The sequence below is a fragment of the Tamandua tetradactyla genome, chromosome 5, assembly GCF_023851605.1.
Source record: "Tamandua tetradactyla isolate mTamTet1 chromosome 5, mTamTet1.pri, whole genome shotgun sequence".
Classification (NCBI taxonomy): Eukaryota; Metazoa; Chordata; class Mammalia; order Pilosa; family Myrmecophagidae; genus Tamandua; species Tamandua tetradactyla.
Window position 1 is genome coordinate 4,809,753 of NC_135331.1, and position 14,589 is coordinate 4,824,341.

Genomic DNA, 14,589 nt, shown 5'->3' on the forward strand with positions numbered 1-14,589 from the left:
GCCGAACAAAAATTAAGCAAAAGTTCATCCACACGGCTTATGTTTCTTACTTGGTCTCCCTTGTCTGAAGCTGAGACAGAAGTTTGATAATTAGGAGGAAAACTATCTCTGATTTTCCCCAACGATGCTAATTTATCCACAACCATCTATTCTTGTGTCCTTAATTGTTAACTGGTGTGTGTATATGTGTTTGCATGTATGCATATGTATATGTATATAGTTTCCTTTGATCTGTCTTTAAAAATGGTTTCAGGGCGGGCCGCGGTGGCTCAGCGGGCAAGAATGCTTGCCTGCCGTGCTGGAGGACCCCGGTTCAATTCCCGGCCCCAGCCCATGTAAAAAACAAACAAACAAACAAAATATAATAAAACAAGAAAATGTTTAAAAATGTTTCCCTTTCTTCCTCCCTTCCTTCCTTCTCTGTCTTTCCTTCCTTTCCTCCCTCTCTCTAAAAAAAAAAAAAAAAAAAAAAAAAAAAAAAATGGTTTCAATTATTTTCTTAGTTTCTTCAAAGAATCACTATGATTTTATTGATTCTCTGAGTTGGTCCTTTGAGTTCTTTTTCACTAACTTTTGTAATTTTTGAATCTTTCCTTTCTTCTACTTTCCATTGCTCTTTACAGCGTTCTGAAAGGAAAAAAATGTTTTTTGATATTCTTTGAGAAATTCTGAAATGACTTGTGTGTTTGGAAAGAATGCATACTCTTTCATTTAATTGTGCAAGATTCTCTATATTTCCTTTGGTTAAAACTTGTTCAAATATTTTGTTACAAATCTTTCTGCTTGACATATGAATTTCCAATCCTCCTCCACTTATAAAGGATTTGTCAAATTCACCTAATAACTTTGACAATATATACATTACATATTTCAAGATTATGTGGCTAAATACATTAACTTCAAGTTTATGACATTTTTCTTATAAATCACTATTTTAATCATTATTTAGTGTTCTATTTATATCTATAGTTTTTTGCCTTGACGACTATTTTCTATACTACTGAAGAAAGCTACATCGGGTTTTCTCTGGCTGCTATTTATTGGACACACTTTTTCCATTACTTTCCCTTTATTCTTCCCGTATCATTATATTATTTGAATGACTCCTATAATATGCTTGGGTTTTTAAACTCTGAATATTAGGTCACTTTAATACGATTTAAAATTATATGCAACCTAAACACATAATCTTAAAAAATATAATGCAAAAAATGGCAAGAATTATGTACCATACTACCTAGAATTTTACCATCACCTTATTTTTATAACCTCAAATTTAATGATTATTAGATTCCTCATAATTCTTATTGATTTTACTGTCATTAGTTTAAAAGTTTGCTTAGATTTATCTATATGTTATCTCGATATGGATATTTTGTTATTTTTTAAATTTCATTGATATAAATTTTTGAATTTGAAGACACACTACTTTCAATTTTGGAAGATCTTTAGAATTAGGTCTTTAAATGACTATTCTTTCTATTTCTTCTTATGGAACATCTGCTTATTTTATCTTCTATAATTAATGTGTTAATTCAGATCCTTGTTTCTCTGCTTCATGAGTGGGTGGTCTCCTCACCCTGCCTTTGAATTCTCTTTCTATAGGATAAATAGTGTCTAATGGAGCCCAAGAGCTGGCCTTTGCAGAGGGTTCGAGGTTAAGGATTTTGATGATTTTCTTGTCCTTAGTCCAACCTTAGTCCTTTATCTTGGTGCCGATTTTGATTCATGCTGTATTCAACCCTGGGGCATAAGTCAAACAAAAGAAAAGTTTTACCACTTAAATTCTTTTAGTTAAAAGAAAGCAAAATAGGCCAGTGAGCTTTTTCCTCTAGACCCTTGGAATTGGAAAGGCTGACAATGAATTCTGACACGGTGCTTTCTCTGCTCTTCTTTTAAAACATAGTTACTCTCTCTGCATAGTTACTCATTGCAGATGATACTTCACCTGCAATCTGTAAGTACCTGTCTCACCAAAGATGTAAAGTAGCTTAGAAATACGGAAATATGTTTCGGGAGACCTATAGGTGAGAGATAAATAGAGACTCTATTTCTCACACTTCTTGCCTAGAATAACGAAGAAAAGTGTTACTCCTTGCCTAGGGAGATCAACAATATGTAGAACTGATTTGGCTGTGTGGAAGGCATTCACACATTTGCATCAGCCCCTTCCACTGCCCGCTGCTGTGCCAGGGTCTGAGAGGCAGACAGAGAGGCTTGACCCGTGTTCTTTGCAGCCAGTATCACCCAGGAGGTCTGATGCTCAAATAGATGTTTGCCTTATGCAAAGTGGCAACCCGGGGCTGAGCCTGTGCTTAGCTGGCAGAATGTTTTTCTTTTAATTGAATTAATGACTGTGTTAGTTTCATTTTGTTACTGTAATGAATTACTACAAACTTAGTGGCTCAAGAGACCACAAATTTATTCTCTCATAGTCCTGGAGATGAGAAGTCTAAAATGGGCCTTACTAGGCTACTGTTAAGGTGTTGCCAGGGTCACGTTCCTTCTGGAGACTCTGGGGGAGAACCTGTTTCCTTGCCTTTTCCAGCTTCTAGAGGCCTCCTGTTTTTCTCAGCTCTTGGCCCTGCACCTCTGTCTCCACTGTCAAGTCCCCTTCCCGGACTCCGATGTTCCTACCTCTCTCTATCAGGGACGCATGTGATGAAATCAGACCCATCTGGATAACTAGAATAATCTCCTCACCTCAGGATCATTAATTTAATATCATCTGCAAAGTCTCTTTTGACATGTAAATAAGATACTCAGTTTCCAGGGATTGGGGCAGAGAGATCTGGGGAAGGGGAGAAGAAGGAGTGTTATTCTGCCAAATGCAATGATCATGTAAAAAATGAGAATGACTTACTGTAAAATTTAAAATCTCCTAAAAATATAGAACTATTAAACTTTCCCACCTGGGAAACCCCTGGTACTCTCTCAAACACTAGGGACTCCCAAGTTAGGAGGCCAAGCTCTTGATCTTGACGCTTGCTCTTATGAAATTTATTTTTGTAATGGAGAAGCTAAGGCTACCTACAATTATGCCTAAGAGTTACTTCCAGAAAACCTCTTTTGTTGCTCAGATGTGGTCTCTCTCTCTTTCTAAGCCCAACTCTGCAAGGAAAGTCATTACCTACCCCCCTCCCCCCAACTTGGGACATGATGTCCAGGGTTATGAGTCTCTGTGGCAACATGACTCCCAGGGATGAGTCTGACCCTGGCACCATGGGATAGACAATGCTTTCCTGACCAAAAGGCGGAAAAGAAATGTAACAAAATAACATTTCAGTGGCAAAGAGTGTTCAAATAGATTTGGGAGGCTATTCTGGAGGCTACTTGCATGCAAGCTTCAGTTAGATACTGCTAATTGCCACAGTTTGCCAAACCTCACCCAACACTATTCCTGTTAACCCTAAAGAACATCCAGGGCTTTATGTGAGATCCTACAAAAGTTGCATACAGAACTTAAATTTCAGGAAGGTGGCCAAATAGAGTAGCTTGAGATCAGCCCTGCTCTACGGAAAAGTTAGAGAAGGGACCAGAGAGCAACTGATGTGGCAATTCTGGAGTGTGGCTGACCTGGGAGAGCCTTCTGCACCACATAGGGTGGCCCTAGTTGCAGATGCTGAGGAACTAAGAGGCAGAAAGCTGGAGACTGACGTTGAGGTACAGACCCCACAAGAGTGCATGGATGGGAGCCGAGGACTCGGAAGCAAGCCAGGCTGCATTCCTTGGGCATGATGCACTCACCAGTGCAGCCCCATGACCGGCAATTCACCCCAAACCCCATGCACCCAAACCCTGTCACCCACTCTATTCCTGGTGCTCCAGGCACCCCCACCCCACCAGCCCCCAGTGCATGTACCCGTCTCACATCCCCACCCCAAGTGCAGCCCAATCCGCCTCTTCTGCATCCCTCCCAAGCACTCCCTCCCTGTTCCCTGAGGGCTGCTGCCAGCGCATAAGGGTTGCAAGCACTAACCTCCATACCCAGGCTTCTCCTGGCCCCCACCCATAGTGTCACACAGCCTCCCCCCACCTCCTCTGAGCTCTGCACATCAGTTTTAGGCACTCCTAGACCCACGCATGCTCATGGCCCTCAGCTATGCTTCCCAGCTCTGAGAAAGTGCAGACATAAGCGCCGGGGTCACATCTGATCCCAATACATGAAGGCATTATGCCAACCTGTTGCCACAGCTCTATGCATGCTCACCAAGAGCCCCAGGCCTTAGACCAGCACACACCAGGATTACACACCCCAGACCAGTGCACCAGCCTAGCTACATCCTCCCTGTCTGCTGGGAGCCCACATTCATAGCACCAGCCTAATATCCCCAATCTGCACCTACACCTACCCTGAAACAAATCTCCACACTGAGCACCCCACCCCATACCCTACTCCCTTCTGTACAACCATCCTGCAAACACAAGGCCTTAGACTACTGAAAGAAATCAACTCCCAGAGTAAATCAATCAAGATATTTACATGCCACAAAGACAGGAGAAGATCACTAAACACATCACAATGAGACAGACGTAGCCCAGCCTAATGACCAAACTAAAACACCAGAGGAGACACAGATGTTGGAACAACTAATCAAAGATGTTCATACAATTCTACTTAATAAAAGAAGTGGAATGGCAAATGACATAAAGGAGATAAAGAAGACAGTAGAAGAGCATAAAGAGGAATTTGAAAGGAGAAATAGAAAATAGCAGATATCACAGAGATTAACGACTCTGTTGACCAAATAAAAAACATACTAGACGCACACAACACCAGATTTGGAGAGACAGAAGAAAGAAAAAGTGATATATAGGACAGGATAATTGACTGACTTCGAAGACTGAAAACAGCAAATGGCAAAAAAGATAGAAAAATTTGAATAGGATCTCAGGGAAATGATAGACAAAACAAAGCATATAAATATAAGAATCATTGGTGTACCAGAAGGAGAAGAGAGGAGTAAAGGGCTAGGAAGAGTAGTTGAGGATATAATGGGGGAAAACTTCCCAACCCTTCAAAAGGACATAAATATACAGTCAAAGAAGCCCAACAAACTCCAGACAGAATAAATCCAAATAGGCCTTCCCCAAAGCACATACTAATCAGTCTGTCAAATGTTGAAGAGAAGCAGACAATCCTGAGAGTGGCAAGAGAAAAAAAATCTACTACATACAAGGGAAACCAAATAAGACTGAGTTCAGACTACTCAACTAGCACCATGGAGGTGAGAAGGCAGTGGTATGATATATTTAAGATCCTGAAAGAAAAATACTCCCAGCCAAGAATTCTGTACCCAGCCATATTGTCCTCAAAACTGAGGGAGAGATTAAAATTTTCACAGACAAAGAAGTACTGAAAGAATTTGTCAACAAGAGACTGGCCCTACAAGAAATACTAAAAGGAGTTCTACAGGCTGAAAAAGAAAAAAGACAGGAGAGGGAGGTCTGGAGGAGGGCACAGAATTGAAGAGTACCAATAAAGGTAATTTGCAGAATATAAAGAGAAAGAGGGAAAAGAATATACAGATCTGACAAGTAAAATAAAAAATATAAGGTGTTGGATTCAAGAAATGCCTTTTTAATAATAACTTTGAATGTTAACAGACTAACCTTACCAATTAAAAGATACAGATGGGCAGAATGGATTAAAAAACACAATCCAGTTATATGCTACTTACAAGCGACTCATCTTAGACACAAAGATATGAATGGTTTGAAAGTGAAAGGATGGAAAAAGATTTTCCATGCAAGTTGTAACCAAAAGAAAGCAGGAGTAGTTATACTAATATCGGACAAAATAGACTTTAAATGTAAAGACATCGTAAGAGACAAACAAGGATATTACATACAAATTAAAGGGTCAATTCACCAAGAAGATATAACAATCATAAATGTTTATAGATAGAACAACCAGACAGAAGATTAACAAGGAAATAGAGAAGTTAAACAACTCATAAATGAATTAGACTTAACAGACATATATAGGTCATTGTACCCCAAAACACAAGGATATTGTGCTGGTTTGAAAGGAAGTATGCCCCCTAAGAAAAGCCATGTTTTAATATAAATCCCATTTCATAAAGGTAGAATAATCTCTATTCAATACTGTATGTTTGAAACTGTAATGAGATCATCTCCCTGGATTATGTGATTTAGTCAAGAATGGTAGTTAAATTGGATTAGGGGATGACATGCCTCCACCCATTTGGGTGGATCTTGATTGGTTTATTGGAGTCCTATAAAAGAGGAAATATTTTGGAGAATGAGAGATTCAGAGAGAGCAACACTACGAAGCAGAGAGTCCACCAGCCAGCGACCTTAGGAGATGAAGAAGGAAGACGCCTCCCGCGGAGCTTCATGAAACCGGAAGCCAGGAGAGAAAGCTAGCAGATGACACCGTATTTGCCATGTGCCCTTCTAGCCGAGAGAGAAGCCCTGACTGTGTTCGCCATGTGCCTTGAAACCCTGAACTTCATCGGCCTTCTTGAACCAAGGTATCTTTCCCTGGGTGCCTTTGATTGGACATTTCTATAGACTTGTTTTAATTGGGACATTTTCTCAGCCTTAGAACTGTAAACTTGCAACTCATTAAATTCTCCCTTTTAAAAGCCATTCCATTTCTGGTATATTACTTTCCGGCAGCTAGCAAACTAGAACAGATATACATTTTCTTCTCCAAAGTTCATGGAACATTCTCCAGGATAGATCATACGCTGGGGCACAAAACACGTCTTTATAAATTTATAAATTTAAAAACAACGAAATTATTCAAAGCACTTTCTCTGATCACAATGGGATGAAGCTGGATCTTTGGTGATAACCACCAAAGAATGAGAACATTCACAAATATATGGAGATTAAATAACACACTCTTAGACAACTGGTGGGACAAAGAAGAAATTGCTAGAGCAATGAGTAGCTATCTGGAGATGAATGAGAATAAGAATACAATTTATCAGAACTTCAGGGATGCAGCAAAGCTGTGCTGAGAGGGAAATTTATTGTCCTAAATGCCTATATTCAAAAACAAGAAAGAGCAAAAGTCAAGGACTTAATAGCACACCTGGAGGAACTTGAGAAAGCATAGCAAACTAACCTCAAAGAAAATAGAAGATGAAGAATAACAAAAATTAAAGCAGAGATATATGAATGGGAGAAAAAAAGAACAATAGGAAGTCAATAAAACCAAAAGGTGGTTCTTTGAGAAAATCAATAAAATTGATGGGCCACTAGCAAGACTGACAAGGAAAAAAAGAGAGAGGATGCAAATAAAATCAGAAATGAGAAGGGGTATATTACCACAGATCCTGAAGAAATAAAAGAAATCACAAGAGGATACTATGAACAACTATATGCCAACAAACTAGAAAACTTAGATGAAATGGAAAAATTCTTGGAAACATACAAATAAGCTACATTGACTCAGGAAGAAATAGAAAATCTCAACAAACCAATCACAAATAAAGAGATTCAATCAGTCATCAAAATGTTCCTACAAAGAAAAGCACAGGGCAAGATGGCTTCACAGGGGAATTTTATCAAACATTACAAAAAGAAGGAACACCAATCCTGCTCAAATTTTTCCAAAAAACTGAGGAAGAAGGAAGTCTACCTAACTCATTTTATGAACATAATACCATCTTAAATACAAAAACCGGATAAAGATACTGTGCTAGCTTGAAAGGATTTATGTACCCTAGAAAAGCCATGTTTTAATCCTAATCCCATTTCGCAAAGGCAACCGTTTCTTCTAATACCTATTCAGTACTGTATGTTTGAAACTTTAATTAGATCATCTCCCTGGAGATATGACTCAATCGAGAGTGGTTGTTAAGCTAGATTAGGTGGAGACATGTCTCCATCCATTCTAGGTGGGTCTTGATTACTTTACTGGAATCCTATGAAAGAGAGATTCTGAAAGGGCAGAATAGGATATAGCCATAAGAAGCAGAGAGTCCACCAGCCAGAGACCTTTGGAGATTAAGAAGGAAAATGCCTTTAGAAATTATTCCATTCTACATATACAATCAGTAATTCTTAATATCATCACATAATTGCATATTCATCATTTCTTAGTACATTTGCATCGATTTAGAAAAAGAAATAAAAAGACAACAGAAAAAGAAATAAAATGATAATAGAAAAAAAATAAGTAGATGCCTGACATAAATATACAAATTGATACTTCTGAGGCAAAAGAGTAAAAAGAGAAATATAAAACTTCTCTGAATGGCAAGATTCAAAACCTTAGCTTTGTAATTAGTTTAAACAAACCAGAAAATTAGAAAGAAACTGTCTCTGGAATTTCCTTAGGGCAGTCGAAACTGGCCAGAGATGCCTCTGGAAAAAACAAACACCTTTTCCAATGTTCATGGTCACAAATTTTTGTAAAATAAATCTAATAATTGGAAATTGATAAAGGAAGAGATAGGAATTTCAAAATTCTGTGGTCCTCACCTAAAACTTTCAGGCCCAGCAAGCATGATGTTTTTCTGTCTGTGCAACCAATTCCTGCTTTAAGGCTCAATCACCAAAAGCAGGTACGGGTGAGGGCTAGGCACAGAAAGATCTGGGGATATGTGATTTAGAATTCCTTTTCTTTTTACTGGGACTGGAGATTAGAAATGCTAAGCATAAAGAATGTTACACAGAGAACATCAGGAGATAGAAATAGGGTAAGATATTGGGTAATTGGAGCTGAAGGGACACAGACTGTGCAACAGGACTGATTGTAAAAATTCAGAAATGAATAGCACAATACTACCTAACTGTAATACAATAATGTCAGAACACTGAATGAAGCTGAATGTGAGAATGATAGAGGGAAGAGGGCTGAGGGCACAAATGAAATCAGAAAGAAAGATAGATGATAATGACTGAGATAGTATAATCTAGGAATGCCTAGAGTATATAATGATACTGACTAAATGTGCAAATTTAAAAATGTTTTTGCATGTGGAAGAACAAAGGAATGTCAATACTGCAGAGTGCTGAAAACAGATGGTAATTAATATTTTAAAATTTTAACTTTTGTGTGAAACTAAAACAAAAAATGTTTATTAGGTACAAAATTTATATTTTGACTAGTGCATTTCCTAAGATAACTAATGTGGACAGCTTAATTGAACACCATAAATACATGAAACCTTGAGTAGGGCATAAAATTTTATACGTTATCCAGAGTGATGCCCCAATAAATCCCAGAGTGATTTGAACAGTGAATAAAAAAGTATTTACAAAGTCCCCTTGGGGGAATGGGGAGAGAGGGGGAAAATTCAACTTCCCCAAGTAGAGAATTCTTGATATTCTCACAAGCAGTGGGGATAACCAAAGCAAAAGTCTGAGCCCCCAATCTTGGAGTTCGTTCATATGAAACTTAACCCCCCAAAGGATAGGTTAAGCCTACTTAAAATTAGGTCTAAGAGTCAACACCAAGAGAATCTCTTTTGTTTCTCAGATGTGGCCTTTCTCTCTCTCTCTCAGCCAACACAACAAGCAAACTCACTGCCCTACCCCTGTCTACATGCAACATGACTCCCAGGCATGGGACAAAAATCCTAGAATGAGCTGGGACTCAGCATCAAGGGATTGAGAAAGCCTTCTTGACCAAAAGGGAGAAGAGTGAAATGAGACAAAATAAAGTGTCAACTGCTGAGAGATTCCAAACAGAGTCGAGAGGTTATCTTGGAGGTTATTCTTACACATTAAATAGATATCACCTTGCTAGTTAAGATGTAATGGAGAGGCTGGAGGGAATGCCTGAAAATGTAGAGCTGTGTTCCAGTAGCCATGTTTCTTGAAGATGATTGTATAATGATATAACTTTGGCAATGTGACTGTGTGATTGTGAAAACCTTGTGTCTGATGCTCCTTTTATCTACCTTGTTGACAGATGAGTAAAATATATGGAATATATGGAAAAATAAACAATAGGGGGAACAAATGTTAAAATAAATTTAGTAGATTGAAAAAAAAAAAAAAAAAAGAAGGAAAATGCCTCCCAGGGAGCTTCATGAAACAGGAAGCCAGGAGAGAAAGCTAACAGATGATGCTGTGTTTGCCACATGCCTTTCCAGATGAGAGAGAAATGGTGAACATATTCACAATATCCCTTTCTACTTGAGAGAGAAACCCTGAACTTCACCGGCCTTCCTGAATCAAGCTATCTCTCCCTGGATGCCTTAGATTAGACATTTGTTTTAATTGGGACATTTTCTTGGCCTTAGAACTGTATACTAGCAACTTATTAAATTCCCCTTTTTAAAAGCCATTCCCATTTCTGACATATTGCATTCTGGCAGCTAGCAAACTAGAATAAAAGAAAGGAAAACTACAGGCCAATCTCCCTAAAGAACACAGATGCAAAAATTCTCAATAAAATATTAGCAAACTGAATCCAACAGCACATTAAAAGAATTATACACCATGACTAAATGGGGTTTATACCAGGAATGCAAGGATGGTTCAACACAAGAAAATCAATTAATGTAATAGAGCACATTAACAAATCGAAAGGGAAAATCATATGATCATTTTGATTGATGCTGAAAAAGCATTCAACAAAATTCAGCATCCTTTTCTGATAAAAACACTCCAAAAGATAGGAAACAAGGTAACTTCCTCAATAGGATAAAGGGAATATATGAAAAACTGATAGCCAGCATTGTACTCAATGGAGAAAGACTGAAAGCCTTCCCCCTAAGATCAGGTACAAGACAAGGATGCCCACTGTTACTACTATTATTCAACATTGTGCCAGAAGTTCTAGCTAGAGCAATAAGGCAGGACAAAGAAATAAAAGACATCCAAATTGGAAAGGAAGAAGTAAAACTCCCATTATTTGCAGATGATATGATACCATATTTGGAAGATCCTGATAAATCTACAGAAAAGTTACTTGAGCTAATAAACAAATTCAGCAGGGTGGCAGGATATAAAATTAATGTGCAAAAATCAGTAATGTTTCTATACACAAGCAATGACCTAGCTGAAGTTTCAGTTAAGGAAAAAATTCCATTCAAAACAGCAACTAAAAGAATCTAGTACTTAGAAATGAACTAACTAGGGATGTAAAGGACTTGTACACAGAAAACTATATAACAGTGCTAAAAGAAATCAAAGGAGATCTAAATAGGTGGAAAGACATTCCCTGTTCACAGAAAGGAAGGCTAAATATACTTAAGGTGTAAGTTCTCCCCAAATTGATCTACAGATTCAACACAGCACCAATCAAAATTCCAACAACCTACTTTGAAGATTTGGAAAAGCTAATTCCAAATTCATCTGGAAGGGAAAGAGACCCCAAATAGCTAAAAGCCTCCTAAAAAAGAAGAATGAAGTGGGAGGATTAACTGACTGTAAAGTCTATTATAAAGTCACAGTGGTCAAAACAACATGGTGCTGGCACAAAAACAGACGCATTGACCAATGGAATTGAATTAACAATGCAGAAAATGGCCACCAAATCTATGTTCAACTGATTTTTGACAAGGCCCCCAAATCCTCTGAACTTGAACAAAATAGTCTTTTCAATAATTGGGCATGGAAGAACTGGATGTCAATAGCCAAAAGAATGAGAGAGGACCCCTATCTTCCACCTTACATAAAAATTAACTCAAAGTGGATCAAACACCTAAACATAAGATTGAGCACCATAAAGTTTCTAGAAGAAAACATAGGGAAACATCTTGAAAACCTAATAATAGGAGGTAGCGTCCTAAACTTTATATTCAAAGCACAAGCAACAAAAGAAAAAAATAGATAAATGGGAACTCCTCAAAATCAAATGCTTCTGCACTTCAAATGACTTTGTCAATAAGGTGAAGAAGTAGGCAACCCAATGGGAGAAAATATTTGGAAATCACATATCAGACAAAGGCTTGATTTCCTGTACATGCAAAGAAATCATACAACTCAACAACAAAAGAACAAACAACTTCAATTATAAAATGGGCTAAAGATATGAATAGGCCTTTTTCTGAAGAGCAAATACAGATGGCTCAAAAGGACATGAAGGGATGCTTATTTTCACTGGCTATAGGGGAAATGTGGATCAAGACTACAATGAGATACCACCTCACACCTTTAAGAATGGCTGCTATTAAATAAACAGGAAACTATAAATGTTGGAGAGGATGTGGAGAAACTGGGACACTTATGCAATGCTGGTGGGAATGTATAATGGTGCAGCCACTATGGAAGACTGTTTGGAGGATCCTCAGGAAACTGCCAAAATATCGAGTTGCCCTACAACCCAGCAATAGCACTACTTGGTATATACCCAGAAGAGCTGAAAGTAATGACACAAACAGACATTTGCACACCGATGTTCATAGCAGCATTATTCACAATCGCCAAAAAATGGAAACAAACCACATGCCCATGAACAGACGACTGGATCAACAAAATGCGGTATATACATAAGATGGAATATTATGCATCAGGAAGACAAAATGACATCCTAAAGCACATGACAAGATGGATGAGCTTTGAGGACATAATGCTGAGTGAAATTAGCCAGACACAAAAGGATAGATACTATATTATTTCACTTTTATGACCAATATACAGTTATAATCAGAGGCTCATAATACAGAATAAAGAGGACTTAGAGATACATAGAAGCTAGAGAAGGGTGAACCGTTAGCTAATAAGGTTGAACTCCAATGTAAGAGAACAGATAGGAGTGAAGGTGATTTTCTTGTGGGTCTATAAGTAATATTGTCATATTGAAGAAGAACAAGATTGAAAGGGGTTGTATAGATCTATGTGTCCCACTGATTAACACTAGAAATATGAATTAGTTCTTACAAGAATTATTCCAAAGATATGACTCTTGTACAAAGAATGTTTAAGTCCAGGGTACAAGAGGGAAACTGCTATTGCATGCTGCGTTCAAAAGGAAACCATCAGCACTACCACAGCAACAGCAGAGGTAAATAATGGGGGAAAGGACAAGAGTTAAGAGGAGGTTTAGATACCCAATTTGGTGAGGGTGTGTTTATTGGTTTTCTTTCTCTTGGGAACAACAAAATTATCTAAAATTGAGAATGTTGATGGACTGTGGACTTGAAGCTCTATAAATGATACCCGATGAATGCAGGTGGCTTAGGGATGCACTGACTGAGAATTAGATTGGTGAACATTGGTATATACTCATGTACGAGGGTTGTGCTGCTACAAAAAGGAACAAAGTTGTGAGGCATGCAACAATGTGAATGAACATGTGGGACATTTGGTGAGACAAAATAAGCCTTTAGAAAGAAAAGAATAAAAATGGTATGATCACGTTTAAAAAATGCCTATAAGAAAAGAGCGGCTTAGATTGCAAGCTTTTAGAGCACTCCATGAAGTCTGGAGTAGTGATTATTATTTCCGGATTTTGAGAGATTGTTTTATATATATATATATATAGTTTCATATATATATAAAAATTGTTTTATATATATATATAAATTTAGAGATGATAAATATATAAATATATATATCAATTTAGAGATAAGAACGAAGCTGAACAGGTTGGGGTCAAAGTAATTCAGAACATAGGGGTAAGGAAGACAGTGTCTATTTTTTAGAACCACACATACTCTTTGAGACCAATTGGAGAAAGGTTTATTGGATCTGTAACTGAAATTTTCTGTAGTGCATAATCTAATTCAACCTATCTGTATAGCTCATTTGAGCAACTGAAACACAGGAGCCCAGAATAAGAAAGAGGCCCTTTAATCCTATAAAACTTACTACAATGCCTGGATACATCCTAGAGTATATTAAGCAGATAATCAAACAGTATTGGCAAAGTCTTCTGAGGGATGGGAGAAAGAATACGGAACTATTAAACTTTACTACCAGGGAATCCCCTAATACTGTGTCAAACTTTAGGGACACCCAAATCAAATAGGCCATGCCCTCGACATGAGGTTTACTCTTGTGAAGCTTATGTAGGTAGTGGAGAAGCTTACACTTCCTATAGGCATACCTAAGAGTTACTTCTGGAGGACTTCTGTTGTTGCTCAGATGTGGCCTCAGTCTCTCTAAGCTCAACTGTGCAAGTGAAATCATTGCCCTCCCCCTTATAAGGGACATGACATCCAGGGGTGAAAGTCTCCCAGGTGACATGGGAGATGATTCCCAGGGATGAATCCAGTCCTACCACTGTGGGATCAATAAATATATCCTGACCAAAAGGGGAAAAAGAAGTGTAACTAATAAAGTATCAGAAGCAGAGAGAATATTCAAATAGAGTCAAGAGGCTACTCTGGAGGTTGCTCTTAGGCAAGCTTCAGGTAGACCCTGCTACCTATCATAACCTGCCAACTCCCAACCAGGCCCATTCCAGCCAATCCTAAAGAACACCTAGGGCAATATATAAGATTCCACAAGGGTTCTAGGCACTAGAGAAATTTTCCAAAAACCTACAAAATCCAAATGGGTCCCTGGTCCAGATAAGTCCTGAAACTTAGTTCAGCCTCTCCAGAACATCAGATAGTTCCATCTCTCTGCCTCATATTGGTGACAGACCCTTTCAATATGAAAAATTTAGAATGGCCATAGCCTAAACACTCCTAAAGGGAGGGATGGAAAGAT

General features: G+C 38.1%; 1 long non-coding RNA gene across 4 annotated transcripts in view; it reads right to left on the minus strand.

Moving 5' to 3' along the window:
* The window catches only part of LOC143683490 (uncharacterized), a 351,853-nt gene that overhangs the window by 22,985 nt on the left and 314,279 nt on the right, over positions 1-14,589 (minus strand). The gene's annotated exons all lie outside the window — the stretch shown is intronic.